At 46.3% G+C, this 26,124-nt stretch overlaps 1 long non-coding RNA gene across 1 annotated transcript; it reads left to right on the top strand.

The window, feature by feature from the left end:
* Positions 1 to 494: 494 nt before the first annotated feature.
* LOC116243397 (uncharacterized) lies at positions 495 to 24,569 on the top strand. Its single transcript, XR_016469813.1, has 6 exons — positions 495 to 570; positions 1,065 to 1,200; positions 2,594 to 2,789; positions 12,213 to 12,392; positions 21,035 to 21,131; positions 23,768 to 24,569. It is a non-coding gene; the product is annotated as an uncharacterized LOC116243397 (long non-coding RNA).
* Positions 24,570 to 26,124: the final 1,555 nt, after the last annotated feature.

The following is a 26,124-nucleotide window of genomic DNA, read 5'->3' as shown; positions in this document are numbered from 1 at the left end:
TGTTCGCTGAGGCATTTTCACCTACTGCCCTCAAAACCTGATTTTCCACCCCCTTAAAGCTCGACCTCAGAGACACTTTGTGCCGGGTGCCAGGCTGTTAGCAAAGGCTGCATCCTACGGCGGTGTCATATTATGAGATAATGCTATGGCAGTTTCCAGTGGAGCCCACTCAGCCCCAGGGAAGGACAGACAAAATGTCACGATGCATTTGTGGCATTGCTGTTTTTTTTTTGTTTGTTTGTTTGTTTTTAAATCAGGAAAATAATTCAAAATATTAAAACATCAGAAGCTTATTTTGATATGGGATTACACCCAGCTTTACCAGAAGTATGTGTGGTTTCCCACTTATCTGCCTCTGAGTGCAGAGGACACATCAGTGTCCCCAGACAGGCTGGGACAGAACTGTAATGTAATGTGATTGTGAAAGACTCTGGACTGAGTGCGCAGGCTGTTCTGGATCGAGGTTATGACACTTTTGTCACAATGACTGGAGTATTTCCATGGAGGAATTGCTCTGCCCTGCACTGTCAATAGCCTTGGGTTCTTTGGTGAACACCACTGTAGGGTCAAGTGCGTATTTCACACCATTACTCTCTAGGATCAAGATTTTGATCTACCACTTACTGTCACTATTGTTACCGTTTTTATTGCTGTCACGCATTTCCTTGTGCTCTTGGAGAGCTCCAGGGCTTCAGTTCTGAAGAAAACTGGGACACAGCCCATTGTAAGGAAGGGACCTGGTATCAGACCACATCCCAGAGAAAAACAAAGTGCAGTAACTGCATAGTACCAGAGAAACCCTTGACATGTTCTCTTTGAAAGGGCTGGTGATGCTGACAGCAGTACTTACCATAAGCAATTCCTGTTTGAAACGCACAGCAGAAGTTTCTCTATTTCAAGCAGCTGAATAGCTTTTTCCTCTATTCTTAGTAATTACAAATAAGCAAAATGTAGTGTAAGGGTATGTGGGTACTTGTTTCATCAACAGGAAAATTTCCAGTTACTCAGAAATGTCTTTGACTTGACCATATCAAAATTCACTGAAGGCCATTTTTCTGCCTTAGGAAATACAGTATTCAGTGCTGCTTTGCAGAACCAACTGTCCTGACCATAGAAAACCTTCTTCAAACTGCTCATGCCATCAGTGGGCTAACAGGGAGTCAATGTGCTGTTCTGGTTTCAGCCATCCGGCCGCACCAGGTTGGTGGTAGGGCAATGGTAGCAGCAGTGCAGTTGTAAACACACTTTTTCCTGGTCATGCAAGGCATTTGTTTCCAATTAACTTATTCCTGGAATTTGGCATATAACATCTCATGTGCAAAGTCTGGGGAAAGTTTTATTAGATGGGGAAAAGCTGTGAATGAGAGTTGCCAGTCCTGGATTTGGTTCCTGGCTCAGGACTTCCCTGTGCAGTCACTCGGTTATCTGGCTTTGTGCAGTAGTGCTGTGGTGCAGGGCCTTGGTGAGACATCCCTCTGTCCTTCCCTTTACCCAAGTATAAAATCACTCTAAGAATACTCCTCTCTCAAGGTTGAGTTGACATTTATGGGTTCACTTGGAAATCTTGGAGGGGAAGTGCTATTAAAGCACAGAGAATGATTATTAACGGATGGAAAGGTATTTTAATGAAATATGCTGGCAAGCTTCCTGTTACTGCACAGTGCCAGCATTAAACAGGCTGCTTGAAGAGCTGCCTACCTTTCCTTTCTGAGTGATGGCTGAGAAATAACTGGAGCTGCTTCCCTTGTGCATTATTGCTCGGTTGCTCATGCCTCTTGCCATCTCTCCTTCATTTCCTCCCCAATAAATTCACTGTCAGCTCAGACGCTGAAGGAATCCACAGTTGTAATATGACAGCCTCACAGATTTTTTTCACCATTTGGCAGTGTTCCTCCTGGTGGTCCAAGTGGCAGGTGCTCCCTTTACATAATAAGCCCCCGAATAAGGGGCAAGGGTTAGAAGGCATGGTGGAGATGGGTTGACATTTGGACTAGATGATCTCAGTGGTCTTTTTCAACCTTGATGACTATGTGGTTTTGTGAATGCCACCAGTTCTACCTCTGCAAATCTTCCACGTGCCCCAGACACTGCATGGTGCAGCCCATGCAGATCAAGCAGGGAGGGGATACAGTGAGAAATGAGTTGTCTTGGTATGAGTTTCATGTGAAGAGGAACCAGTGACACAGCTGGCAAGGGTGGCATGAGGACACAGCAGACATCCATGGAAGCTGCAGGCAGCTGAGCTGCTGAGCAGACCCGCAGCCATCAAGCTGTGCCTGGCCCTTGGGGCAGCTGTGCTCAAACCTGGAAACTGCTGCAAGTTCTCCCTGTGGGCACATTCCCAGATACCATTTCCTTGTGAATGAGCTTTTCTGCTGGAATTGAACCTAAGTGTGCAGGAGGGCTGTTCCCCTGAGCTCCCCCCACCCAGAGGCAATACATCTTTACAGCTGTGGACTAAGGAGGACCCACACATCCTGCTCAGATATTGCTGCCTCCAGAATATAGCCACGTCCTGCACATCAGCAGGGGTAGCAGAAGTTTTTCATTAGCCATTTACTTTTTCTTTCTTTTTTTTTTTTTCCCTTTGCAGAATGAGGTAGCTTTCGAAGAATCCCCCAATTCCTCATCCTGAAAGCTTCAGGATAGCCAACAGCCAACAAGTCTGGGTACAAGCTTGGTATCTACTTTGCTCACACCCGACCTCCTGAACGTCAGAGTATCAAGAGCCAGACCTTTGTTTCCTGGCCATCTCCAGCTGTTATTGCACCTCCTGGCACAGGAAACAGGTCAGTAATTCCTCACGTGTTCATTCAGCCTCTGCAGTGTGAAATATGAATGGGAAACAAAAAACAAACCCCCAAACCCCTGCAAGCAGAAATTGTTGTAGAAAGATTGATGTCTGCAACCCAGTGCTACCTTCGAGGAACGCAGCGAGAGGCAGCCAAAGGCACCATCTGTTTGTGGTGGAATGTGTGAATTTATATCTATTTCTGAATTCTTGAGTTATGAAACTGCAAACGTCTCAGCTGTAGTGTGCACAGCACATGGAGCAGCATGGGGAGCCACTGTGCGTTTGATCCCAGGACACATGGAGCGCCTGCTTGCATCGGAGAAAATGAGGCAGGACCATAGCAGCCAGCAGGAACCATTGCAAAACTCCTGTGTCTCCTGGGGCATTTGTGAAGCTCTTTCAGAGAATTCATCAGAGCTCAGCATGCAAAAGTAACCACCTCTTGATGAGCCAGTTTCCCACACTATGTATCAGGCATTTTCAGCTATTTTCCTCCCTAAATTAGCTGGCTTTCTTACTATGAATGACTCCTACTTGCATCAGATGGAAGCCTGACTGTAGAGTTCTATTTTCAAGCTCTTCTATTTTCTTTCAGTTGTTTTCCTGTTCTGCTCCTTCTTTTGATCACTGTGTCTATTTAGAGTGGTCACTCTTCAGGGCAGAGGTTACCTGTGTGTTTGTAGCCCAGCGCAGCCCAAATCCTCACTGAATTTTCCCCGTGCTCTTATACCACAGACAACGATAAAGATGGGAAAGAAAGAGAACAGCAACTGGAGCGTGGAGCATTTCTATGAGCTGTTGCAGAAATGCTAAATGTCATTGGCACACAATGACTGTGATGCTTTCTGCAAACATGAATATCCTTAGTCTAGGTTGGTCAAGGTGAACATTTTCATAGTCATGTTCCAGCCTATTAGTCAGGCTGTGTTTTGAGGGCTCACTCCTTCTAATGGAGCTGCCCTGCTCATTTGTCTCATGCATACATTGCACCCCCCTTGATTAAAGTTGCATGGAGCCTTCAGCTGTGTCAGTGCCGTAATTTGCATTCTACTTGGCTTACAAGCCTTGGGGCTTTGTCTTATGTTATATAGAATATGCTATACAACAATTAGCCTGGAACCAAAACAACATATGAACATTTGCTTTTTGCAAAGACTGACTCGTGTTGAAGGGGCTATATTCCAGTTATCTTCCAATCATTTAGTGTGATTCTTGTCTGCATTTTTCAAAATTCTTGTCTGGGCACACTGCCTTGGGACAGTATGAACACAGCTGCTGGGGCTGTTTGTTACCAGTCCCTGAGTGCTAGGTCCTAGCACTGGCTGCAAATGATGCAGATCAGGCGAAGAACTGGTTTAGTCCTTTAACTGTTGTTCTATGCTTGCCTAACATTAGGCTTTTGAACTATTATCAATTTTTTTGAAATAAATGACTTTGTAGTTCTGAAGCATTAGCTGGATGCCATGAAAAGCTTTCCCCACCCTTAACATATTCTTGCTGTCGTCTTCTGATTTCTCAGGGTTTGGGCTCTTCCCTATTTATTAAGTCTGCCCTTGGATAATTACAGCTCTCCTCCTCTGTGATCCCCTCTGATCATATTATAATTTCCTCTAATCTTCATATAAAATTTCCTTAGATTCAGGATCCAGTATAAATTTGAGTATTATTGATCACAATAATGTGCCACATCTTAAAAGAGCCCTTAGCACATGATGCATCTCCTTGCAGCTCATCACAGCAGAATTGCTTTGAAACACAGCCTTGTCCCTTTCCCTGTAATGGGAAGAAATGATCTCGTCTTGATTATACCATTGTTCCCCTCTCTTGATGTAGGATTAACATCAATCAGCTGGACAGTGTGATTGATTTTCTAATTAATAAGGCATTTGTATCAGCTTGCATAACCACACAAAGCTTAATGGGTTTCCTACTGTATCTGAAAAGCTGGTTGTATGTGTGTGGGTTTGCTCCTGCACCTAGAAGCCCTGTAGCAAGGCTGGCTGGGCTGTCCCTCACACGAGGGGGTGACTGCATTAAGGAGTGTTTCACCAGCCTGTCTGGGGAGATAAGATGTCTCTCTCATCTGGATGATGACTTCTGTCCCAAGGCTGAGTACTTCAAGGGTTCAAGCAAGCTGGAGCAAAAAGAAGCAGTGCCCTGGGGTGGGAAGGGAATAAATTGAGGTGTGGGAAGAGGAGAATGAGTGTCAATCTGCCAGCATGTAGAAAAGTGTAATTCCCATTTGGTAGCTCCGTGCTGTTCTGTCAGAGGACAGAGGCACAAAGCTTCGCTCCACTGCATCTCCCTTTGGCCACACTGGCCCCAAGGAGCAAAAGATGAACCAAAGACTGAATCTTGCAGGAAAGGCAAACTATAAGATGTTTAAGATGTGTTCTGTGATTTCATCTCTCTTGTAAATTAAACACAGCACAGGCATGGTCCAGCTCCTTCTCAGTTTTCTATCCTGACTTATGCTTTTGCTATATTATAAATCTGAGGGTGAGAGCTATACATCAGTGCAGATTTTGGCACTTCACCCTTACATACTGTCTGGAGAAGGAACAAACTCTGCAGTGTTAAAATAAATAGACCCACATACGGGCCTGGGATGATTTACATCAGCGGCCACCCAACTCGTAGCTGCCAGAGGTGGGGCAGGGATGGCTCCCGGCTGTGGGCTCCCACAGCAACCAATCCACAGGCCCTCGAGCCTTTTGTATAGCAGCTTCTCAACACTTTACATCACCTAGTGAAGGAAAAAAAAAAGAATGAAAATAGTGGCTGGAGAAATCAGATGTCAAAGAGGCAGGAGGTGCTGAGTCCCTGGAGCAGCTCCTTGGGTTCCAGCCCATCAGATGGAACGGCACATCTGTGGGGATGCTGTGCAAACCTCCAAAGAAGAGGTTTAAGCTAAAATGTTTCAGCTCTCCTTGATGAGAGTAGGAGCACATGCTGTGATGATATCTCAGTGATGTGCAGTAACAAATTTGAGCTGTAAGCACTCACACTGAATAGGAGATTTTCCATCAACAAAGTGGATGAAGCTTAAACAAAAGACAAAGAAGGTGAGCTTTTGCTTTGTACCTGCACTGGGAGCACCTCCTACCCAATACCCTCCATTTGACAGCATGTACCACAGGGTACATGCGTCCATCTTAGGGGTGCTCAGATTGTTGCTGTGACCTTTGGTTGAAGCCCCATGGGATGCTGAAGCACTAAGTGCTACCAGCTCCTCTCACCAGTTGTTAGCTTGATTCTCACTTATGTTTTACAATTTTTCTATGTTTTATCCTTTTGGAGAATTTGTCATCCCTAATTAATCGTGGATCTTGTAATATTTTGTGTAATTGCCATATTGATTGATCTAAATGTGCAGTCATTTACTGTTTTACTTACTCCATTGGCTGAGTGGCATTTTCTTTCTTGAGACATTCATTCTTTGCTCATTGGTTTGAAGTCACAGGAGTTATGCTATGAATTCCTAGATTGCTAGTAAAACTAATTAAATACTTATTTTATAAATAGTATTTTTTCATTTGGTTTCCCCAGAATGGAAGGCAAAATATTAACTGGGCTTTCCTAAATTAGATTATCTTAGTTTTCAGGCCTTTTTGGCCCTGCGGCAAGAGAAAGCAGTCAGAAGTCCATATCTGAATTTGGTTTTACCCTGATCCATGCAAACAAAATAGTTCTTAGGAAATTTTGCCCTGGGTGTTCTCTCTTGGAGAAGCCTTCTCTCTGCAGAGCCTCCAGTGGCCCTTGGCGACTGCCTGGCTGGGATGTGCTGGACCAATGGCCCACATACAGACCAGGTGTTTGCACTGAGATCAGGGATGGGCTGTGAGCATCGGTTGGGGCCAGGTTTAAGGCCACACATTATTCCATCGCTGCAACAGCCCCTCTCACCCCCCCTCCAGCACCAGAGAAATGGCTTGTAGGCTCAGCCAGATAGTTTGGAAGCTTGCTCTGAGTCACCCTGAACACAGTGTAAGAATAGAGAATTGAACCCACTGGGCTCTAAATGAGTACTGTTATTTTCAACATTCACAGATGTCACCTTAACAGTGCATGGAAGATGGCAGGGCTACCATGACCTGTGAGCACAAGTAAATGCATTCAGGTGTGCCAACCCCCAGGGCTGTGTGGGAGCACCCAGGGGCACAGCACAGCACTGCTGTTGGGTTGCTCTCACTGCTTGGCCCCAAAATATTTCCAGTGCAGGTTTGTCTTTCTGTAATAGCAGGAAGTTGTGCCATGTCCCCGTGATATTAAAATCTCTCTGTATTTTCTATGGGTATTCTGTTAATTAGGAGGTTTCTCCTCCCAGCTACGCTGTAAATGGAAAGGGTTCATGCTAAACCGATTGCCCTACTTACGTAGCTACTCGGAGGAATGCTAAGATGGATTAATATGCATAGCAGAAGGCTTATGACCCTGGGAGACACAAGAACCTGAAATAACCTTAATATGCTGTCAACTTGCATTACTGAACCTCAATGAGCAAGAAGAGCCTATTTAGCAGTCTGTCTAGGAGGAAAAGTGCCTATCTTTTATCTGGCTTTTTCCTCCCTCTTTTCAAAGGGAAGTGTTGCTCTTCTCTCTCCGGGCTCTGTTTTCACAAGGCATGATAAAGCCCCATCAATCCCCTCTCCTCATTCCAAACCACCCCCCACACACTCACACTCACAGCACCCGAGGTGCCCATGCAGCCCGTGAGAATTTCCCACATCTGTTGGGGAGAAACGAGTGTGGAAATAAGTCAGAGATGCAATGATGCGTTTTCCATGCTTATGTATAGGAACCACCAGGTACTGGATTTCTGTTCAACATGACAGCCATTGGGCTTGAAAGCCCTAGTAGCTAATACATAACAAGGGAAAGCAACAAATACTTGTATTTTCCCGTATAAGGGAAATTAGAAAATATATTGAGGAGAAAACTTCACCCTGTGATGCACATAATGTGGTTCGGGCCAGTAGACCCATAGTGAGGTCTGGAAAGTTCACTTCTGGTCTTGAGAATGGCCAGAGACTTTGTAGAATTTCTCCCTTTTTTTGCCTTTTTTTTTTTTTTTTTTTCAAGAAGGGAATGTGCAAAGCAGAAACACTGGGAAATGGAGAGAGAAGGAAAACCAAACCACAAGGTGGGGGGAAGGAGCATGCAGCCCTGTCCTGGTGTGCTGGTGGGGAGCTAAGTAATTGAAGCTGCTTGCTGTCATGTGCCCCTGTTCTCACAGTGTCCCTTATGGAACACACTGCATGCTGTGGTGCTATAAATCCTTATTATCAGTGTCTTCACAACCAGAAGCTTCCCATTACCCAAAAGAAGGGCGAATCCCCGGAGACATGTTAATGGCATAGAAAACTCCTTCTGTTATCTTAAACCTTGATTAATCAACCTTATTTAGTACATGATAGCGGGATAATTGAAGCTGTCCCCATATTTAAAAAAATGCAGTAAGTACTTTAGCATCTGCAGCTCCATTTCCTTATTAGATCAATATTGATGCTTCCTGGAGAACGCTGTGAAATCCTGCGTTTAGGGACAACTCCAGAGCTCTGTATTTTCAAGGCACGTTGGCTGGGGGTTCTGGGTGGCAGCAGAGTGGGGTTGTTGCTCCTCACAATCTGTTCCCACTGCTCATCCACGACCTGCAGCTTCCTGTCATCTGCCCATCATCTCGGAAAATAATGACTGTGGGTGACAATGTAATGGATTGCTCATTAGCGTGGTTCTGTATGTGAAAAGTGCAACTTGGGAGGGGCTGCTTCCAAAAAATGGTGAATTATTTTTATGCATTGAACATAATCATGAGCGCATCAGGCAGCTGTTATTTTGGAGTTTCTAGAAACAGGCTTTGAATGAAATGCTTAGAGAATACTTAGAGTGGAATTAAGCTTTGAAAATAAAAACCAGAGGGAAAGTGTCCTGTTTCCATCCCATTGCTCTTTGTTTCCACTTAGAATTAAAGGAAAACCAATATGCTTTCCTCTTTTTTCTCGTTATCCCTAAGGTCCCTGTCTGAATTGGAATCGCTGGGGCTTTTTCTAATGTTTTCCAATTAACATCCCTTGATAGTGTCTTCAGAGGCTTGAGGAAATGCAGTGACAGCACAAGTGTGACCCCATCGTCACAGCTGCTGAACTCTGGCAGGTGATTTTAAGTAGAAAATGCAGATTTTAGGCTCCAAACTGAGGGATCCTCCATCTGAGGCAGCTGTAAGTGGGTCCAGGAGCACAGCCGAGCAACCCTAAAAGAAGTGCTTATTGGGCATCTCCAATCTGGGGCTTAATCTGGGGAAAGAAAGCTTAATTTTGGGATAGAACAGCCTTTTCTGGCAACGAATGTCAGCCCTTAATAAACATATTGCTTTTGACTGTGTGTGTGGGTGCTGGGGTAGGAAGCAGCCAGAGCTGGATGCTGACAGCTCGCCCTGCCTCAGGACTTCAGGCTGAAGACAGAAAAGAGCTGCATCACCACTGCTCACTGCTGCATGATAACTTGAGCCAATTATATGTGCCTCATTTATCTTTCAGATAAGAAGCAGAGAAAAATGGTTTTTCTATTTCCATAATCATGCCACTAACTAGACAAAACGTGGTAATCCATAATGAGCCAGGGAGGGAATTAAGCAGAGAACAGGGCCTTTTGATGACTTGCCAGTTTTCTCAAGCATCATTCATGCAGGTTATTGACATAGGACCAATTTTTCATCCTCGCTTTAACAGGACTTCCACCGTGAGAGCTGAAAAATGACAGGCACAAATGTTTGCAGGCACAGCTTTGTCCCTTAATTTAAGATTTCCTCAGATTTACAAGTCCTTAATTGTACCTACAAGTCAGGTACCTAGGAAATAATGCCGTGTACAGACAGGTGCAGATATTGCTTCTGCATGGTGGGAAGCAAGGCTCTAGCCCTGGCTATCCACAGAGCAGATTTTCCTCCTCCCCAGGCACTCCCTCACCAGCAATGACCTGGCAATAAATCTCTGGGCCCCAGCCCCAAGGCAATACAGGTCCCTGGTGCTGATGGTCCCTATGTGATGCTGGGGGGGGGGATTATAGCAGAGAAACAATGGTGCTGTAGAGTACAAACGCACCCCCCCAGCATTCCCCCTGCAGGGAAATGTGTGAGCATCCTTGTCAAAGCTGATCATTTTTCTTCATTCTTCTCGTTTTCTTCAGCCTAAGTGAAGGCTGGGTTGCACAGTGCAGTAAATAAGGCAACAGGGAAAGGAGAGGTTTTCCTGAAGCTGCGGATTGCCTTACGGAACACACAGGGCAAGCAGACTCAGTTCTTTGCAATTCCTTGCTCACTGGTCCCATCTCATCGTTGTCAAGAACCCATGTCTTTAAAAATAATGATATTTCTCTCTTAATTCACTTAGCGTCACTCAAACACTAAAGGAACAGTATCTGGAGATTACAAGAAAGGGATGGAAAAATGGAAAAAGCCTTCTGGGTATGATTTTGTTCTCCAAAACCTGATCTCCATACCTACACTTTGCTTTGTGGGATAAAATCGCTGCTATTTGGGTGTGCCAATCAACCTGCTGTGAGGCCAGCGGAGATTTACCGCCATCATTTAGCACACCGCTTGTAGATTAAGGGGGCTTGTCCTTTTCACTTTGCCTTATTTACGATTTCCAAATAATAAAGCATTCGGGCAGAAATTATGGCTCTGTGAGGCCATAGATATGTCCATATTCATCCATCTGAGGGATGGAAGTTCATCAGTTTGACTTTGGGAGTGAGACTGAACTGAGGCCAAGCCCATGCTGGACCCAGAGCAGGGTTGGTACCAGCCTTACACCAAGCCCTTGGCTTACAGCCTGAGCCCGGTCCCATCTGTGCTTTGATCTTGGCTCCACAACACTCAGAAGTTTCATTTTACACAATAGAAATTGCAAGGAAGCTGCCTGCCAGGAGCAGGGCGAAGTTCACCCAATGAGGTTGGGCTGCCCTGGTGTTTGTTGTGGGCGTATTCCCATAGCTAGAAATCCATTTCCTTAGACACGGTGTAGCTGTCACAATAAAATAAAGCATAGTAATAATAATAAATAATAAAATAGAATAAATAAAATACTATACAATGAAACATAAAATAATATAATTAATGCCACAGGTTAAAAGGGATTAGATGGATGGAGTCATCTCATTACTCACACAAACACAACAGCAGGAGCCGGAGCCTGAATATGCAAACAGCGCAGAGCCCTAAATATCCTAATGTATTTTAGAGTGGTCATTTCTAATTAGCACTTGAATCCAACACTCCACTTAGCCTAATTAGAGGCACAACAGAAAGCTGTTTGAGCTCACAGGCATATTGGAGATGTGGGATCTCTGGCATCTCGCTGTTCTTCTCCCCTACAAGGGCACGCACAGCACGTCAGCACCCAGCCCCAGCGCGGGCTGATCCCACAAAGCCAACGTGCCGAAACACGCACCGTGCAGAGGCTCCGTGAAGATGCTTCAAACATGAAGCTGGAGGTGGGCGTTGTGTTACTGGGAGCAGTCAGGGCAGACCCACGTGTAGGAGACGTTTCAGGGCTGGGGACAGGAGGGTTAAAGCGTGGTGCTGCCAGGAGAGACAAAGCAGGCACCATTCCTGAATCTCGCCTCTTAAAGGTTTTTTTAATGGCTTTTTCAAGGCGAGGCGGGCACACCCCCGCGCATCCCCCAGGCTCCGTGGTACCCGCCTCGCTGGGAGATGGATTTAGCAAAGCACTGCAAGATCTTGCTGTGAATGAGCAGAGCCAACGCTCCCAGCTCCATGGAAACCCGCACCCCGCTCACAGCTACCACCGAAAGCACAAGCCCTGTTAATATCCAACACTGTGCAGGGACGTGGTAAAACCTAGCAACCCCGCGGCAGCTGTTATGCAATTCTCCATTAATAGCTCAGAGGGATTCAGCATCCTCTTAACATTTGCTCCCCCCTCTGCATTTCTAGATGGGAGTTTTTTGCTTCCCTGCTGCTAAATCTTGAAGTGGGAGGGAACAAAGGGATCACTGTTGCATAATGCAGCCTCACAGCTCTGCCGTGCTCCTACTGCTTTGGAAGCCCAAGCAGAAGGCAAAGGAGAGCCATGTGATAGGATCAGATTTATTTATTTTTGCTTCTCCTTTCTTCTGTTTTCTAAATTGACAGCTAAAGGAACTAATTCTTTCCATAGAATCATAGAATCATTATAGTTGGAAAAGACCACCAAGATCACCAAGTAGAACCCAATCCATCCTCACTGTGCCCACTGCCCTTGTCCCTCAGTGCCACATCCCCACGGTTCTGGAACATCTCTGGGGATGGTGACCCCACCGCTCCCTGGGCAGCTGTGCCACTGCCTGACCACTCTTTCTGATAAGGAATGTTTCCTAATGTCCCACCTGAACATCTGTTGGTCATTGTGTGTTACAGAGCCATTGAGCACAACGCATCTTCGGGATGACAATCACATCACATGGATCCGAGGGTCCGGAATGAGCAGGATGATACGTTGTTGTGGTCACCCCATTCCTTAAGGCTGTGTGGAGTTTGCTGGCAGGCAGGCTGGGAACGATGCTCTTCAGACACTCAGTGTGATCTTTACTCAACCAGGTAACTTTTAAGCATTTAGTTTTTCTATAACAGTCAAAGCAGTGCATGAGCAGTGAGGAAAAAATGTCATTTTCAAACACAGTCGTGTCCTCGGTGAGGCTAACATGCATCAAATTGAGAGTTGTTTTCAGAATGAGAACTTGTCTCAAAAGCCCAGAAATGGGGAGAAATAGGGAAAGAAGTCCAACAAGGTTGCTAAGTCTGTCTGGACTTCAGGGCTTTGACCACAAAACAATAGAAGAAAGTGACAGAAGACTCACTAACAGCTCACAGTCCCTGATGGGTGACTAAGAAAGCTTGCTGCAAAGAGAGGCTAGCATTGCTTCAGCACTCCTAACTGCTTAATCAGGGATCCCAAGCCCTCATAAATCAAGATCAGAGCTCTGTGGGATTCTTATTCCCAATGAAGGCAGCTGGAAAGACAGCCTAAGCCAACAAGTTCCCCAGCCTAATGCTGGGAGTTTGGGGACAGTGATCATGAGCTGCCACTTCCATCGCTCAGAAATAAGAAGCACCCCTCCTGCCCTCACCTGCCTTACAACAAACCCTTGTTCAGCCAAGGAAGTGGCCCATCTTTTGAGTACCTGTTTTACCCTTGGTTGCCAAGGGCCTAGAGCAAACTTTGTCATCAGCGATGTTGCAGGGGAAAATGAAGGGGAAATTAAGCTCTTTAGCACACGGGCATGAGACGTGTGTTTGAGTAGAGGCAAGGATTTAAAAATAATAATAATTACAAGCCAGGGAAAAGCACCTTGCCTCCAGCAGAATAAATGCCAAGCAGCTCGATCCAATCAGTTAATGGAAAGGGTTACTTGGTCTGCCCTGCTGCAGTTCTGACATACAGAAAAAGGCTTGGGCTTTTTGGTGTTGCATGGGATCAGCAAAGCAATTGTGATTTCTGTTACTGTGGTTAATGTTTGGAAATAATCTTTAACTCCTTGTGCAAATGACTCCTACCCGTCCTTTCCTGTGAATTTCTCAACCCTGTGTAATTTATCCTCTAACGACTGGCTCATGATTTATCACCCACATCTCTGCTTTTTGCTCCGTGTTTATGATGGGAGGTGGAAGCTCTGTGTGGCCAGTAAGGCTGGAGATGGGCATGATGTGCTTCGGGATGAAATGGAAGTACTGGGACAAAACAATAGTGGTCAGGCAGCTCCTTCCCAGCTGCAGTAACCAGCAGCATTTGATTTTAATACTCCTCAGTGACCCTTTTTTCACCCAGGAATTGTGTAGCTTTTTGAGCTTATTTATACTTCTTTAACATCTTGTGGCAATCACAGACAGATTACAAAGATTTAATGCATGTGAATAGAAATATAGGCCATTATGTTTGGGTAACACCGAGCAAGATTTTATGCATACTTTTCCACCTTAACAGGAGAGCAGGCATCAGATGGAATCTGGCTGGACTCCAAAGCAAATTAATGATGCTGATGTTCAGAAAGGAAACACTGCTGTCCTTAAATAGTCAAGCATTGTTCTCAGACTTCCTGCAATAATCTGCGTTTTTTACCCAAAAAGATTCCTGTCTGTGTGGGTCCAAAGTCCCTGTCAGCTCCTGAGCCTTCCCTGATGTCTGCCTGCTGTGTATCTGCAGTGTCTGTGGTTTTTGTTCTTTTTTACTTCCTTGAACCATTCTTTGCTGCTGCACTGTCTGTAGCATTGGTGGCACTGGGGGAGTGCAGTGGATGTAGGCAGCCGGTCTGGTTGGTGTCAGGGCAGTGCAGGTCTGGAGAAGCTCCTCCCGTGATGGTTAGGAAATCATTAAAATAAGTTACCCAGCCCCTGTCCATTTCCACATCTAACTAGGATGGAGGCAATTCAGATCCCAACTTGAATGAGCAATCAGTGCCATGGCCAAAAGTCACTGCCTGGCGCTGGGTGTGAGCAGTGGAAGCCCTTAGTCCTGACCTGGCATCAGTTTTATCTGCTTAACGTTGCTTTTTTCCACCTCTAATAATCAAAATACATTGCAGAATTTGGAGTTCAGTCTGACATTTCTTATGGGCTTCCCAATCCGCATATCTTATTTAAGTTCTGCTTACAAATATGCAGTGACCTACAAACACTTCGGTAATGGGTTTGAGCCAGGAAGGGGCTGTGCTTTGCTGCAGTGATTATTTATTCATTTAGCAGGGACTGATGGCTCTGCTCAGCTGGGAGCTGTGCATAATTAAAACCACAGTCCCTGCCCCAAGAGGTTTCCAGTCCAAAAGACGAAGCAAAGGCTGTGCCAGAAGAAGTTGTGGGAATCCCACGTGCCTGGATCATATGCTTAAAAAATGTAATTTTCTGAACAGTGAGCTCATGTGTACACTTCGGAGACCCAGGCTGCTTGGGGCTGGCAGGTACTGAACAGAGTTTTGTTCATGGGGCTGCAATAGGGCAGGGTCCTCCCAGGAGCCATGGAGACACATCCTGACCCCCAGCCCTGGGTGGGCTCTGGTGGCTGCAGCAATGCCTGCAGTGTGTGTGTGTTGCCCGGCAGTAGCAGTGCATTTCCCTGTACATGGAGAAGGGATCGCGTGCCTGAAAGCTCGGCTGGTGGTTTTGTGTTGTGTTTTTTTTTATTTTTTTCTTCCTTTCCTAATTATATAATTTGCCTTAATAAAAACTATTGCCTCCCCATACAAATCTTACATCTCTTGAATAGGTTGGCACACTTCCAAATAGAACCAGAAAGTGCTTCTTAAACAGAAGTTTGACCATTATTGTTATTAAAATAGAAAAGGAAATGGAGGCTCGTTCACAACAAAGTGATATTTATTGCTCAGTTTAATTGCTTAATGTAAAGCACCTGACTGGGGATTGGAGGGGGCTGATTTGCAGGCCGGTCACCCTCCCAGAGCCACGTGTTGTGAAATCACATGTTAAAACTTAAGGTTTGAAATGGTCCTAGCAGATGGGAGCAGAATAAGAGCTGTGCAGCAAAGCCCAAAGCGAGTCCGGGTGATTCTGCTGGGAAACCATCCCTCCTGGAAGCCACCCGACACGCTGGAGGAGCAGCCCATGGCCGTGCTGGTGGCCAGCAAAGACCCTAAAATATGAGCCCCCCTTCCTCAAACCAACACTCATTCTCTGTGAACGTGAGGATTTTCCCTAAGGACACCCACACAATGCCTTGTTGCCGTGCAGGCCGTGCCCAGAGCACGCTGCTTTTTCCTGCTGTAACCACGCAGCTCTGAGCTATTCCTATAGGCTGCCGGTAATCAGCCCTGGTATGCTGAGAGGCATATTTGTCATGTCTCGGCCGGTCTCTCAGAAAAGCAGCCACAGGTCAGGTTAGTTACCGAATTTATGTGTCAAAGGCCGCAGGAATGAACCGATGGCATTTGTTGTATTGTTCCAGACAGCAGCTGGATATTCCCAGCATGCTGAGCCCTAGGAGTTCCCCTGCTTTCTGTGGCTGTTTGCAGTCCCTCCTTGTTTGGCTGATGTTGCAGCAATTCAAGCAGAAAAAAAGGTGCTATCAGCACAGGGAGAGCCGATGTCTCCCTGTAGGTGACAGCTTCCCTGGGATGCAGGGAGCTGCAGCTGCTCATGGCAGGGGGCAGCCAACAGCTCCAGCCATGAGGTTGGACACTGCTTTGGGGACCTGACCCGAGGGCTGGGCACAGCATCCCATCCCCATGCAGGGAGAGATGGGGGCACCGGGTTCCTTTTCCAGCTATAGGAGAGAGGGCATTGCTGTGAACAGGAAGCCATTCCCGATGAAAGCAATATCTGGAGCACAAAGCTCTGCAGTGTCTTCAACTCAACAGGAACCCATTCCCCCATGAGCTGTGGGTGAAAAAGGAAAATAAATCCAAACAGGCAAAGGTTGCTATCACAGCAAAATACCGAGGAGCAAGTTATTAGCTTTGTTTTGTCTGGTTATTATTTTTTTTTTTAAGATGAAATATGGGCCATTAGCTGCTGCTGGAAAATGCCTTTCGTGCCCTTTGTGCAGCCATGCCCTGCAGAAGGGCTCTCCCTGCACCCAGTGGGGAACGCCCCGTGGCCGGGCTGGGGAAGTTTGAACCTGAACTCGTCTGTTTAGGTTTGACTTTTCCTGCTGGAGTCCCTGGCCTCAGCCCAAACCTCAAAAGTAAGCTACAGCCAAATACTTTTGAGGTTGGTAATGAGGCACTGAAGTATTCCTGACAAAAGTGAGCCCTGTCCGCAGTGTCCTGACTGCGTGCGGGTCTGGTGCATGGGGCTGCAATGTCCTCCTGGGCACGGCCAGGAGCGAGCAAAGTTCTTGCTTATTTCACAGCAAAGCAAACACAGCAGGCTTTCTGTTGCATGCCTGTTGCTCGGAGTTAATTGCAAGTGATCACATCCCTCCACACCCTACATTCCTGCTTGCCAGCATTCTGCAACACTGGACCTTTTTAAGCCCTTCCAGGAGTGTGCAAGCCCCATGGGCTGCTTGGTGCTGGGCTCCAAAGGGACCTGCTAAGGCAGAGAACCAGATCCTATCCTAAACCAGACGTATTCCCTATGACCTGCCTTGCTCTTGGATCAGGAGCTGCCCCTGCACTGCTTTCCCTACGTTATGACATTGGTGCTGTGTTGGCCTTCTCTGCAGGTGTGGTTTTTTTGCACAGTCTTTTAATGAAAAAGAGTGACCTTGTGAATGTGTGGCTAAACATTTGGAGATCCTCAGACTTGGAAAACATCACTGAGCAAACAGCTGGTGATGTATCTGACACAGTCAGGGAAAGGGTGAACTGCTTTGGTTCCCCCAGTATTGATGGCTAATGCCAATCCAATCTGGAATGATAGGAATAAAATCTGTCTGCAACCTCTGGCTCTTCCAAAAGGCTGTATGTTTTAATTAAATGGAGACCTAAGCAGTTAATCAGCACAAGTACTGATGGTGTGATTAGCAGGAAGTGCAAGATGAAAAACAGAGAGCAGGGCTGGGGACTTGGGGGCTGTGGCAAGGGCAGGGGGCACACAGAGAGTCCCCATGACTCCGGGCAACTCTGGGGGTCTCTGTTTGGGGTGCTGGTGAGGAAGACCCCCCAGAAAGCACTGCCTTTAGCACAGTTACCTTTGTGAGGAGTGGCGTGAGGGGTTGCAAAATCGATTTGAAATGTATTGTGATGAAGAGAGGAAAAATAAAGCCACCCCAGAAATAAGCTTTTAAAATTACAAGATCAATGAAGAAACGGCCGCCTGACCACCCCCTCCCCACGCAAAGCACACACTTTCTTCTGATGACAGCTCAGCCTGCAGCGGTTTCGATGGCAGGAGGCCAGCAGAACGCTCACAGAGCTGCAGCTTAAGGTGGAGCTGCTCACTGTTCCATGCTCAGCACTACCCGGCCCCACAGAGCCAGCAGGACCCCTGCTGCAGCTGCGGAGGTGTGGTGGGATGTTCCCATTGGAGAATGCCCACATGTAGGGGTTTGCTGGCAGCCCTGTGATTTGTATGGGTGCCAGCCACCTGGAAGCTCCATTCCCAGGGGCCTCCTGCAGCTCTGCTGGCAAATACTCACTGTGGTTCTGCTGCTTCCTGGAGGTACGGCTGTGCTGTGGCACCAACACCCCAAGAGATGCTTGGAAAGGAAGTGTTCACAGCTTTACCATGAAGTGTTTTCTCCAAAAACCAAGAGGGACATGGGCAGCTCATGCAGAGACCCATCCTCCAATGTGCTCACTTGTTACAAAGCCAGGCCTGCCTGGTACAGGTATTCATAGGCAGCGAACTGTTACTGACACCTCCTCATGAGCCCATAACTCAGCTGGCACCATGTATGTGCCTTATGTAGTCCTTTTGCTCACAAAGTGGGAAGGGCAGTTTGTGCATTTCTTCCAAAATCAAACACGTGTGTGCGCCAAACATGGAACAGGTGCAGCACTGGGATTGCAACGGCACTGCCTTCCAGAGCAGCACCTGGTTAGTACGGTGTTTGCCATGGCTTTGGTGTTATGGGGCCGTCAGCATGCCCGTGATTATTTTCATCTCCTTGTCCATAATGCCTTGGATGAGAAGGCCGTGCCCACGATGCAAATAGCAGCCCCAACCATCAGCCTTCCAAAGCACACACCAATCCCCCACTTCCAAATTTCAGAGCCATCCACCCCATTCACTGCCACTTGCCACACATGCCAAGGTCACTGTCTCCATCTGAATCTCAGTACAAGTCATTTCATATCTCAGTGGTTTATAAAGTAGTGTGTGCATTTCAAACCATGCCTTTTGCAGAACCCTCCCTGAAGAGTTGCTCTGTGAGCTTTGTCCCAAGGCACCACATGGCACCAGGTGAACACCACCGGGCAGCTTCACAAAGCCCGACTCCCTGTGCACGGTGCCGTCACTGAGACTGGAGAGCTGCCAGCACAGAACCTATAAATCACCAACAGTGCCCCATTCCTGGCTCTGACTCACAATTGTATTAAAAAGAAAGAAAACATATTGGTTCTTTTAATTTGCCTTTTGGAGTCGGTGCCTTCAGGCACATTTTCCAGCTTTTCTGAAACACGCAGGCTAGAAGCTTCCTTTCATTTCTCAGTGAAAGCTGAGAGCCTCACTTATTACTCCAAGAGCAGAGCTTTATGAAAAATTCCAAATATCAGAAGATGGGTAATAAAATCACAGGGGCTGGCAATGCAAAGACTCCAGATAGATCCATAATATCCCTTTTATAATCCTCCAAGAAAAGCACGCACCACTGGGATGCTGCTCCTCGGTTTGGGTGAACCGAGGCAGACACATTGCTTAGATGGCTGCTCTTGGCCGGGGCTCAGCTCGCACGGCCGCGGGCTGAGGCAGTAACTGTGTCAGCAGAAACACACGCAGGAGTGGAACCAGGAGAAAGAGGGGCAAAGGTGGCTGGCACCCACACAAAGATTTTGGCAATCGTGGTGCCAACACCTGGCGAAGGCGAGCGGAGAGCTGGGAGGTGCCGGGGAGGCGGCGGTTCATCAACCCCTGTGGGGCAGATGTGGAGGCTCAGCCAGCTTGCTGAAATTATGGGGTATCTGAAAGCATTTCTTGTTCACTACCAGCTCATGTAGCTATTAAAGCAGCTCTGTTGACCCGTGTTGGGCCCAATGATCAGCATCCCACCCAGCCTCAGCACTTCTCCCTGGATGCTCCATGCAAGGGAGCCCAATGGGACCACGGGGAGTGAATATCCTCGCCTTCCCATTGCCCACCCCCTGCATGGGCACAGCAATGGCTGCCCTCACCTTCATGGGGAGCATCTCTAGTCGCTATTCATGCAAATGGCAAGATAACAACCTCGACTCTTGGTTCCTTTAATGTAATTGGAAATGGAGTTAAGCTGCAACTCTAAAAAGGAAGTCTAAATTAGGTTGCAAAAGAGAAAAGGATATTTGACAGCAGGAGCAGGCACTGGAAATGCAGTCATTGTTTCTACTTATGGGTTTTGAAATGTAAATAATTTAACACCCAGCTAAGCAGAGGAAAATCTGCTATTTTTGGTTTATTCTGAACAAAGACATCTGTGTATTCTAAAACATACAGTTCAGGTTAAAAAAAAAAAAATAATGCAGCAGTTAATGCCTGTGGGAATGCCCTTAGGTATTTAAGACCCAGTGCTGGGGTCTGTCTGGCTGTGCCCCGTGTTACACCAATACCCTGACAGCAACCTCCAGCCTCACTGGGTCATCACAACAAACCCATAAATAAATGATTGGTGAATCCTGGGGATTCCTTACAGATTTCAGCCAAAGGATGAAAGCACAGAAAGAAGCTGGAAAGGCAGCACTCGGGTCTGAGCTGAGCCTGAGCAAAGCACTTGGAGGACAGCTCTGGGTTGGGTGGGATATGGGGATGTGTGGCTGCCACCAGGCATCAGCTGCATGAGATCCCATGCAGTGCTGAGAACCAGACTGAGATTCAGACTCTGGTGCCCTTCAGAAATGAAAGCTACTGCATGCACACAGGTGTTGCTCAGGGGCAGGATGCAGCCTCCTCCTTTAGAGACCTACAGTCAGTTGCTGTGCTTTGGGTAATTAGCACAATTAAGCCTGATTTGGTTCGCTGCTCTCTTAGCTCTATCAAACACACTTTTTTTTTTTTAAAGCTTATTTAGAGAAAGGGTTAAATACCTCCACGCTGTATAAAAGCACCCCCAGGTGCTCATGCCTTCACAGCTGTGCTGTTAGACCTGCTGGCATCTGGAGCAGGAAGATGACATCTTGGATGGACAAGAGGTAATGGCCTTAAGTTGCATCAGGGGAAGTTTAGGTTGGATGTTAGGGAAAATTTCTTCTCAGAAAGAGTTGATGGTGCACTGGCACAGGCTGCCCAGGGAGTGGTGAGGTCACTGTCCCTGGAGGTGTTATTGAGCTGTGGAGATATGGCACTAAGGGAGGCTGTCAGTGGGCATGGTGGGGATGTGCTGATGGCTGGACTTAGTGATCTCAGGAGTCTTTTCCAACTATAATGATTCTATGATTTTCCTTGGTTTGGGGCTCCATTTGGGTGCCTAAAGCTGTTTTTTCAGTTGCATACAAAAAAAAAAAAGTTATGCCTTAAAGAAATGCAGGGAACCCCAAGCACCTTGTGTAGCTGAGTGGTTACTCCCTGTCTGCAGATAGAAATGACATTTGTTGGCACACAGCAGAGTTGAGAACACAGCTCACATCCCTCACTGCTGCTCTTTTCTCCACCCCCAGAGCCACCACATCCCCTGGCCACCAGCACCGTTCATGCATGCTGAGCGACCACAGAGCCCTGCAAAGGCCTTCATTTGAGGGTGGTTTGGACTAACAGGTGAGCTCAGAGCATTGGCTGTGTTTTCTCCCTCTGAGCATGGCTCCATCTCCCATCCCTCCCTGCCTGTGAGCACAAAGGAGGGTGAGTCACCGCAGAGAACACCGCGTGCTCCCATAGTGCAGCAGATGGGATTGGGGAGTCTGGTACAAATTGTCCTTTTTCATTCATTGAAACTCTCTTAACCCTCCTGAGGCTGTTCTATGTATTGTTCATGGGCTGGAAATGAAGCAGCTCCTTCACAACTCGGGCTTTGCTGTGCCAGCCCTAGGTGTGACTTTGCCCTTTGTTGTTATTAAAAATGGTGAATGTAGCTGAAGGTTTCTCAGGAGTGTGTGCGTTAGCACAGGCATTACTTCACTGGGTGAATTGTCTCCTTTCTTCATTCTCCACCTTTCTCTGAATGCTCACAGAGTGCATTGAGCTGGAATTGATGTTTGCAGCACGTTGACTTTTGTAGCAGGAAGAAAATCAATGGAAGACTTCAATTTCTCTCTTCAGACTGAATCAGATAAACATTTTGAGCCAAAGTAACAGAATTTGTCATGGGCTGAGGAGAAACAGTCAATCAAAATTATCCCAAACCCATGTTTTGGATTTCCATCACAGTGAACGGTCAGGCTTTGCTCAATCCTGTTTCCTGTAACAATGAGTCACAACACGAGTTTTCATTTTCAGTTCCTTCTGTATTTAATGGATGTGCATAGGGTACCACAAGGCCTTTGGGGATGTTGGCAGCTGGCTGCATTCCTTCCCCTTTTCCCTGCAGGATAACTTTTTTCCTACTTTTGGTGATATTCATTCATAAGACTTGCATAACCACAGGCTTCAGGCTCTTGTCTGAGATCTGTGAGATTTGCTCTGGGTAGAACTTAGTTTTTGCAATTGCATTATTTTTTTTTCCTGCATAAATGGATTTTAATGGAAGCTTCCCAAGCTACTTTTATGTTGTGATGTTTGCAGAAACACAAATCGGTGTTGGGGGAAAGCTATTCTGGTATTTACTCATTTCAGCCCTATTTTGATGTCTGAGCCAGGAAACAAACCCCACATCCTGAGATCAATGCCAGGTGAGCACCCAGCTCAGGAAAGTAATAGTGGAAAACCAGAATCCATTGCCATGAATGGAATGAGTTAAAAATCATTCCAAGTAATGGCCGCTCCGGTGAAGTCACAACCTGCTGGCAGGGACTCTGCAAGGAAAAAAACATCTAAATCCATTGGATAAATTATCTGTTGCAAATTATTTCTCCAGCTCTAATTAGTAATCTTCATTTTACACAGTAGGCCTCTAATGACCTGCTTGACAACTATGATGCCTGATAGACAGTAGGGATTTGCATGAAAATGAGTGTTGTTTCCTCCCTTCTAAGCCATAAAACAGCAGCAGCAAGGATGCTCTGCTTTGCTGTGCAGAAGTGGGATAACCATGCAGCAAGCTCTGGGTGAAAGGAGATAATTCAGCTGTATGTGAGGAAACAGAGAAAGAAGGAAGCACTAATCTGAACCAGAAATAACAGCACCCAGTGCACAAACAAACCTAATCAGATCGGTTGCTAAGTGGAGTCATGTGAATAGCAGATGATGGAGCAGAAGCACAAGATAGAGCTCAATGAAAGCATGGGGACCTGGCACGGAGAGGTCTTGCAGTGTTTTCTGTGATTGAATTAACTTTTGTCTCTTTATAGGGAGGGTTTTTGAATTTTGGACCTGTTTCAAGAGTGTTATCATGTCCTGTCTGCCCGTGATTGACAGGGTTTGGCTCTTTGTCTGCCTTGTATTTCCTGGATTCATACAGACAATGCTCTTGCCAGTCAGTAGTACTCAGATAAGGTTAAAAAGAGCAAGAGAAAATCAGAAGACAAGAAGTCTGTCCCCCTGCAGCTCTAAGGGCTTCTTCCTTTCCTGGGGAGCTGCAGTACTTTTGGTGATTTCAGCAGTGTTGTTCCCAGCACAGCACTTCTTGTGCTTCGACAGCTCAGTGCACCTGGAATTTATTAGACAACAACTGGCAACTTCTCTCAACTGGGAAGGTGTTCTGGAGGTGGGGATTTATGCTTTCTTTCCTTCTGGACAACTCACTGCAGTGAATCCAGGAGTGGTCGGGGCAGCTGGGATCAGGACCTGAATAACATCGCATCAATTCATGAAGAAAAATGCGAGTTGTAGTTGCTGGTCATCCTGTTCACTTTTATTTTTCATTTAGCAATTTGGCAAATGATCTCCCAGCACAAAAGATAAAACATGGAAGAACCCACCTCCAGCTGCTTCCCTGTGAATTGATCCCACTCCTTTGTCACACGTTGCTGATCTGAGTTCTTGCTAGATGGATGTACCGAGCACACAGTATGTGTCATCTAGGTTGGCCTCTGCTCCCCAAGCTGCTGGCAGGGCTCATTGCTGGGTGTGCACCATCCCAAGTGAGCAGTGCAGCAGCAGGGGCCATGGGTTTACAACCTCACGGATTTTCTATCAAAGCACATGGGTTACTTTGGGGACCAGTGCATTTGGCACCTGGGCTGCAAGGAGGGCAGGGGAAGACCCACTGCAAAATGAGGAGCCCCTGCTCAGATCATGGGTATCAGGACTGGCCTCCCCATTGCATTGGAAGTGTTTTGATTTTGTTTCCTTTGCAGAATGCAAACAGATTTTGAAACATCAGAAGTTGCCATGAAACAAACTCGCTGTTTGCCAGCCAGCTCTCACTGCGGGTCACGGCTAGCCCTTGCTTAAGCCTTCTGAAGTCAGAAATTACACAGAAGCAGCATCCATCTCTGCACAGATCTGTATGGAGAAATGTGACTTGTGATCATCTTTTAAAACAAACTTAACTATTGGGTTTATTACTTTCTGTGTTCGGTCCCTCCTTACTTTCAGCAAATATTTGCAAGAAACACCACACCTTACATATGGGAAGTGAGCTGCTGCAGTGTGGCATGCAGTGTGAGCATGGCAGTGCCCTCTGCTTCTCACCCCCAAGAGCAGGGGATGCCATCTGCCAATATTTTTTTTTTTTAAACCAGGCTCAGGGTTTGATCTAAGAGAGAATTGTAATTTCAGTGTCTGATTCGGAATGCACTGACACTGCTGAATATTTATAAAGGACTTTTTCCAAATCAATCAGTGTTGCTCTTGACCTGAATTCAGGCAGTTGGGTTTTTCATCCCCTCTCATCATGATTTCATTTTCTCATCCCCGTCACCGCATGGATTTTTCTGCAGTGACTAATTCTGAGGAGCGTAAGCTCGCTGCTGAAAAGCAGCGTCAGAAATGTATGGTTATCCAGGATAATGGGTGCCAATGGCACAAATCCTACAGCTGTGTGAGGGGGAAAATGACAGTCATCTGAATGCCAAATTGTTTGTGTCCCTTCATCACCCTAGAGCTTCTGAAAAGAAAAGCAATTCTTTTAAAGGGTCTGAGGAATAGCATCACAAGGCGAACACTTCCAAGTTACTGTTAAGGTTCCTTTGTGGTGGCTGCAGCAATCCTTCAGAAGGGTTTGCTCTGAGGATTTCTTAATTTTGAGAGGATAACGAGAGGATAACTCAGGAAGCAACTGCGACTGTGCTGAGTTAACACACAGCTTTGTTTTCTCAGTCAGCTTTTCTCAGGCAGTCTGAACTCTGTCTGGTTTCCATTTTTACATCTGCATTTTGGTGCGCTACGACAAATATTTCTGGTAGATGCAAGGAAGCATTGCATCTTTCCTTCGGAATTCAGGTTTTGAATAATTTCAACAAACTTTGAAGTAGTCTTCACGATGAGGGTCATCATTTGAGGAGGAGAATTGTCTCATTCACTCCATATTTTCCCAACATAATGTTTTAGGCATCTCTGCAACATTTGGAGGTTCGCAAATTTGGAGGTGTTTGCAGCCTTGCAGTGCTTTTCTGCTGCACTTTTCAGAAAGGAAAAATGTGATGTGATTTTATTGGATGCATCATGGTTCATCTCAGATATCTGAAAGAATCTGAAAAATCATTGCAGGTCCCTTTATGGCAAAAAAAAATTGCATTCTTCTCATAGAGAAAATAAATAAAACTCTCATGTTCTGCCCTCAGAAAATCTCCAAGCAGGGAAAGAGGAGCTCACATTCCTTTGATAGCTTCCCCCTGTGTTGTTAATTGCTATAATAATCCCATAGCCAAATCCTTTGCTATCTGAAAACCACTGCAGTTGTGCAGTGGGGCTCGTGCCTCCTGAACCCTTGCTACATGCCCTCATGGGCTTTGCTTCTGCATGGCTGTGGGACAGGAGGAGTTTCCAGCTCCGTTCACTCATCTCAGGGCAGATGCTTCCAAAGTGCAGAGCACTGGACGCACGTGTTTCCAATTAGAGTAAGAAAAAATAATAATACATTTTTAGAGGTTTCCAGATTTAGGCCCAAGTGTTTATAAAACTGGTTTCAGCTTTTAAGAATGTATTTCCTGGCTCTGGAACTAAGAGGAGCCCCTTGACTCCATGGGACTTTGGATGGGATCCCTGAACGTTCCTGAAGCTCGAGGGCGCAGAGCAGAAGCTGCTCACAGCTGTGGGCAGTTCTGCTCAGGAGATATGCTTATACTGAGGTCTAGGAGGTAAAAACCCCAAACTCCCTCCAGACTCACAGAGTAGGGAAGTAGGGCAAAGGATGGAGCCTGTCTCCTGGACACCAGTTGGGAGCAGTTGGGCTGCTCCATGACCTTCTCCATATTTGTTCCAGTCTCACTGAAAATGACATACAAAAGCACCGGCCCATTTAGTCCAAATGGAATGGCTTCTAGTGTCCATGTTTCAAATATATATTCTCTCCTTCTTCTCCTCTTTGTTTTTTTGTGTCCGATGTGAGCGGTGAGAACCTATTTTGTGTTTTATTTTCCTTCGTTTCAGCATCTATCTCCATTCCCTGAAAGCTGCAGTTATTCCATAAAGCCAGTCACTCAAGTAAATAACAGTGATCTTACCCCATAAAGCTGCTGGAACTGTTGAAACACATTAAAATATTGGAGCG

The sequence above is a fragment of the Phasianus colchicus genome, chromosome 10 (genome assembly GCF_987193195.1).
Source record: "Phasianus colchicus chromosome 10, bPhaCol1.hap1.1, whole genome shotgun sequence".
In the NCBI taxonomy this organism is placed as follows: Eukaryota; Metazoa; Chordata; class Aves; order Galliformes; family Phasianidae; genus Phasianus; species Phasianus colchicus.
The sequence above is the reverse complement of the archived record's forward strand: the minus strand, read 5'-3'. Positions and strand labels throughout refer to the sequence as shown.